The 6,224-nt window shown below is 40.3% G+C and overlaps 1 protein-coding gene across 3 annotated transcripts in view; it reads left to right on the top strand.

Moving 5' to 3' along the window:
- Positions 1 to 4,510: 4,510 nt before the first annotated feature.
- Positions 4,511 to 6,224, top strand: part of fam49a (family with sequence similarity 49 member A) — a 31,832-nt gene continuing 30,118 nt past the window's right edge. The window contains exon 1 of one of the 3 annotated variants that reach the window (XM_034161883.1): positions 4,511 to 4,595. The gene's annotated coding sequence lies outside the window, so the exon portion shown is untranslated. The remainder of the gene's footprint in view (positions 4,596 to 6,224) is intronic. The other 2 variants (XM_034161880.1, XM_034161884.1) reach the window with 2 other exon arrangements.

The raw sequence follows: 6,224 nt of genomic DNA, 5'->3' as shown, positions 1-6,224 counted from the left end.
TCCTTGCTGAAGCTAAAACTGTGGCAGATGTAATTGCTGGTAATTTTACCAGAATCCAAATTATATTTTGTTTAATATTTTAAAATGAATGATAAAGTGTCCTTTGGGCCATAAATGTCTGAGTTGAGGTCCACACAAATAGGTTTTCTTATTTACATCATGGAAAGGGACACGAGTGGCACACATGATAAACAGAAAGCAACATCAAGCAATTATCACTGCAGCCAAAGTGTGGAGGCAGCAGCTTTGATATTGATTGTGAGCCACAAAGTCGCACAGAAAAAGAGGAGACAAAGAGGGAATGAGAGAGGAAAGAATCTAGGACTATGACCAAAATAAGGAGATCAAAATGGCCAGAAAGCTCCAACAAGTGCTCTGGAGGGCCTCGTCTGGAGAAGGTCTGTGAGCTGTCAGAGACTCTGCATGGCACAGTCAGAGAACACGAGCCAATTAGTGTGCTGACACATGAGTGCAGCTGAGCAGCAGAACACTTACTGCTCTTCAAGCTGGCCAAATTCAAACTACATTTCAAGGCGCGTAAAAAGCTGCACGCTGGGAGAAGCTTTGTGGTGTTTGTGAAACATTTGTGCAGATGAGGTCAAAGCGATCAGTCCCACTCTGAGAAGAATTAAAGTGAAGATCTCAAACGTGACCTGGGTGAGGTGTCAGCACAGTTTTTCCACAGCTGGTGCTAAAGGAGGCTGACATTTGGGTGCTTTGCAGTGCTGCGAGCTACAGGAGAAATTTGCAATGACACGGTAAAGCAGCCGGTTCACTGAGCAGCAAAAAGCCAAACAGCAGCAGCGACATTTACAAACCAAGCATGCAAACATCTGCTGCTGCAGCATTTACATTCAGGCCAACACGGAAATGGAAATGTTGGTATTATCACTTTGCATGTGACAGGAGCTGGAAAAGGTCTGGGATCCACACTAACTAATGAAATTATAATACAGTCTGACATGTCTTAGACTTTCTTTTTTTTCTATTCTTAGAACACAAAATCACTGAAATCCATTGGGCACGGTCCTTAATCTGCAAGTTGCTTCCAGTGTGCAACTGAGTGCCTTGCAGGCGTGCAAATACTGACGCTGGTGTGTGAATGGGTGAATGTGAGACATCTCTGCATCAGATGGAAACGTGCTACAGAATGCCGATCACTTATTATCTCATTGGTGTACAACAGTAGGGATTGAAAAATAAATCGTTGTTAGTGCATGCATGTTAAAATAAAATATTTTTTGTGTTTCCATGCTTGCTTCACTGGTGGTTAAACCACATATCAAGATACAAGCAAACAGCCAAAAACAACTGAATTCTTTCATGATTCAGCTGTCAGCAGCCACTGAGGCTACAGAGCAGATCTTGAATCAAAAGTTTCTATTTGACCTTGGTTAAAAGCACCTGTGTGGACATCAATGCAATTCCTTGGACTGCATTTATATAGCACTTTTCCATCTGCATCAGAAGCTCAAAGTGATTTACTATTATGCCTCACATTCACCCATTCACACTGCTGTCAGGGTGCTGCCATACAAGGCGCTCAGTACACACCAGGAGCAACTAAGGGATTAAGGTTTTGTTTTGTTTTTGTTTTGTTTTTTTCCAGTCTGGCTGGGTTTCAAACTAAGGATCTTCTGGTCTGAAGCCCAACACTTAACTAATAGACCATCCATCACCTCCTGATGCTTTAGGTTCAGGTCAGCAAAGTATTTCTTCTGATGAGATAAATAAACAGAATGTGAAAAATCACAGAAGGAAACCGTTTTTACATGATGGAAAAATTTGAGGTTGTTGTGCACTGGAAGAACATTTTGCACCTTCCTTTTTCCTCTGTTTTTGGTTCCACCTCTGGGGCCTGAATGTTATCATGACTGGCATGTCTGTTATTTTACAGTCTCATTATCTGTCTGAAATCACAGTGTCCTTGAGGTGGACTGGAACAGACAACAAACAAGGTTGTGGTGTCCTCGCTTTGGGACACCACACACATTTTACTTCAACTGACAGTGATGAAATGCTGCATTACAGTCAGAAATCATTATGTTCCTACAGTATGTAGCAAGCTGCAGAGAATTGTAACCAGAAAGAATATTGTTCTCAGTATCATTTTGTTTGTTATCATAAATGAGGAAGCATTAGGTGCATGTCTTTGCATTTTTAATGCAGTTTAATGAGAGAGTCAAGGTTTAACATGTTCATACAGGTGTTGTAATCCTATAAACAGTGCAGCAAGCAAACTCCGCCCACAGCTCCTGCATTATGCTCATAAATCAGTAAGATTTATGCAGAGCAGGTGCAACATGGATGAGAATGCAGAAATCTGGAGGCGAAATTTGAGATAGAACAGCAAAACAAAACATTACAAAAAATTCCAATGTGTCGTGATTCTTATACAGATATGCATTATCCATTTGGCTCAGAAGTACTGCATTTAATTGAACTTCAAGTAAAGCTCAGTGGAGTCTGCAGTGTGGTGACCTACTGCCACCTAGTGACTGAAAATATATTTTGCATGGCACAACAATAAACTTTCTGGATTCAGTGAACCTTTGGAAAACATAAAAGGCAATTTTTTATGTAATGCCGAACTTCAATATTTTATAGTTAATTATTAACCCGGGATTTAACTGTGCCTATGTTTTATTATTAAGCAGAATTTATCTTGTCTTATGTTAGAAACTCTTTTGTTTAAAAAGGATTCTGATGAATTTTACACTTGAAATGAATTAAATTAATTTTAAATATTCAGAAGAATTCTTTTTTTTTTCCAAATGAGCTGTTATTTGTTAATATATAAGCAGCAAATAGTCTCATTGATCAGCCTCCAGGTGAGAAACCAACTACTTTTCTGAAATAGTGCAAGTAATCGCCACCAGGTGTCGCTTTTGTAGCAACATTGTAATTGTTGGCATACTTTTTGTGGGTGGATTTGTGGTTAGCACTGTTGCCTCACAGCAAGAAGGTCAAGGGCTCGATTCCCACCTATGGCTTTTCTGTGTGGAGTTTGCATGTTCTCTTCCCATGTTTGTGTGGGTTCCCTCCAGGTACTCCAGCTTCCTCCCACATCCAAAGACATGCAGGTTAGGACAGACTGTCCAGGGTGTACCCTGCCTCACGATAGGCCCCGCTCCAGCCCCCCTTCAATTGGAGTGAATGGGTATAGAAAATGGATGGATGGACTTTTTCTGTGTTCTATCAGGCAGGTCAAAGGTCAGATGTACGTGTCATTGTGAACAAGCTACCCCACGGGAAGAAAGAGTTTTATGGTTTGCTCAAAAACACTTCAGCAGGGCAGATATTTGTCAAACTATGTCATTCAACTGAAAAACAATTTCTCTATTCATGTTAAAATCTGACGTTAATAAAGCCCCAGGGTTGTTGAATGTTGAATAGTACAGAAACTGCATGCATTTAGACATGTTATGAGCTTTACTTTGTCATTTGACCTGCCCTGCCCTCTCAAAGGTGTGTTTACTTCATGCATTCCTTCAGCCACGCAATGAGCATCTAACATTTGACACAGTCTAAAAATAAACCTGCATCTTGCACACTAACAGCATCAACAAGCTGCACATGACTTTACACTGACGTGTGCTTTGATAGGAAAACTGTGATGTTGGGCATTTTACATCCATGTGTTATGGTAGTTCCTCTTGCACTGCAGCCATCAGGACCAGTCATGCACACATGCAACATATAGGCCTGCTTATGAATTCCTGTATAATTCAAATAAAATCTAAGCACTGATCCAAGATTCTGAAAGGTGGATTATTCTAATACTAGCCTCAAGTCATTGGTTTCCTGTGCATATGAGCTGGTATCCCATTGTAGGTCTTACAACAAAAGTGTCACTGAGTGGGTGAGGTTAGGCCAGCCCAGCCGACTTGTGTTAGCAATAACTTAGAAACAATAAATGGTGTCATCTTTTATAACTCAAATTTAAAAGGGCATATAACGAGGACAATCTGATTAAAATTAGATTCACTTTGATACACCAGATCAATTGAAAATGGAGCTTTGTTTAGCCTACTATGTAATATCCCCAGACTGTGTCTGCCACCAGCTAGATGGAACTATAGGGAGAAACATAATACTTTTGACCTTTAAAAATATGGGACAAAATATACAACGAGAAGGGAAAGTAAAAATGTAATTTAGATCATGTGAATGGGATTATAACCATGGAAACCTTGAAACTCTGTTTCAAAACCTTTGTAATGTTGCATCCAGCATTCTGAAATTCATTTATTGACTGTTGTGTAAACAAACTGAAGCCCTGCAAAGAGGTAATCATTTCTTCTCTAATTATTGGACAAAAGGGAGGGAAAAAAAACTGCAATCATCGATTTAATTGGTTTATGTTTGGTCTGCTTTTAATCTTAGCCAATTAAACGTGAGTGGGAGGGGCTGCGAGCTGGCGCGGCTTTCTCTGACGTGACGTCAGAGAAGGAGGGGCGTACTATACTAGCAGAGCCTGTTGTGGTCGTTCTCTGCTGCGGGCAAACGGAGCAGCCGAGCTTGGTGAAAAGTGCTGCCCAGGGCAAGACTTTGGTCCTGATTTACCGAAGAGTCCCACCACAAGCGTCATACCGGTGAGTGTACGGTTTTAACCAACTTTTATTGATGTTTGGTGTACGTCCGATTGGCTCGTCTTCCCCTAGTGTTGTGCCAAATCGTGTGCCCCCGTCAAAATCAGTGACTGTCAAACACGTTCACATGGACAGAGATGCCGGGGGAACAAGAGCTAACCTGCTAGCTCACATTAGCCAATGTTGAACGATAGAATAAGCATGAATTGAGGCTTTATCAACACCACTTCTAAAGTTGTAGCTTTTTATTTTTTGATTTTCTCTTTTTTTCTAACTATCGTTTTCAGGGTCCAGCCATTAATGGCTAAAATGCTGAGTCTTAGTTGGCGAATTAGCTTGAAACTGAAATCAAAACCTCGTCTTAAAAAGGGAACAAGTTTCTCTAAAGTATTCAGAAATCTAATAACTAAATTGCAGTCAGTGTGTTAAGATCTACTCCACTGATTGATTTTGTTTTCTTTAATGAGCTGTGTGTGTGAATTTGTCAACCTGTTAAACCGGTGTAGATTACTGTTGTAAAAATGTCACAGTACAACAGCTGTTTGTTTTCTCTTTCCTGAGAGGCTGCTTCATGGATACTACTGTAGTGGATGACTAGAACTATTACATTATTTAGAAACACTAGTTTATAAATGTGGTTCTTAAAGTTCAGTCCTGCTTCTCAAAGTAGAACAGGTGGCTCTATGGGGTCGGAGTTGGACTATCAAAGTATATGTACAACCCCAATTCCAGTGAAGTTGGTACGTTGTGTGAAATGTAAATAAAAACAATACAATTATTTGCAAATCCTCTTCAACCATTATTCAGTTGAATACACCACAAAGATAAGATATTTAATGTTCAAACTGATAGACTTTTTGGTTTTTGTGTAAATATTTGCTCATTTTGAAATTGATGCCTGCAACGCATTTCAAAAAAACTGGGACGGGGCAACAAAAGACTGAGAAAGTTGATGAATGCTCAAAGAACACCTGTTTGGAACATTCCACATGTGAACAGGTTAATTGGAAACAAGTGAGTGTCATGATTGGGTATAAAAGGAGCATCACTAAAAGGCTCAGCCATTCACAAGCAAAGATCGGGCAAGCATCATCACTTTGTGAACAACTGTGAAAAAAATAGACCAACAGATTAAGAACAATGTATCTCAACATTCAATTGCAAGAAATTTAGGGATTCCATCATCTACAGTCCATAATATAATCAGAAGTTTCAGAGAATCTGGAGAACCTTCTACACGTAAGTGGCAAGGCTGAAAACCACACTGAATGCCCGTGACCTTCGATTCCTCAGGCGGCACTGCATTAAAAACCGACATCATTGTGCCGTGTGGGCTCAGGAACACTTCAGAAAACCATTGTCAGTTAACACAGTTCGTCACTACATCTACAAGTGAAGTTAAAACTCTACCCTCCAAAGTGAAAGCCATACATTAACAACATCCAGAAACACCGCCACCTTCTCTGGGCCCGAGCTCATTTGTAATGGACAGACGCAAAGTGGAAAAGTGTGCTGTGGTCTGATGAGTCCACATTTCAAATTGTTTTTGGAAATCATGGACGTCGTGTCCTCCGGACAAAAGAGGTAAAAGACCATCCAGATTGTTACCAGCGCAAAGTTCAAAAGCCAGCA

This window comes from Thalassophryne amazonica, chromosome 21, assembly GCF_902500255.1.
Source record: "Thalassophryne amazonica chromosome 21, fThaAma1.1, whole genome shotgun sequence".
Taxonomy (NCBI): Eukaryota; Metazoa; Chordata; class Actinopteri; order Batrachoidiformes; family Batrachoididae; genus Thalassophryne; species Thalassophryne amazonica.
The sequence above is the reverse complement of the archived record's forward strand: the minus strand, read 5'-3'. Positions and strand labels throughout refer to the sequence as shown.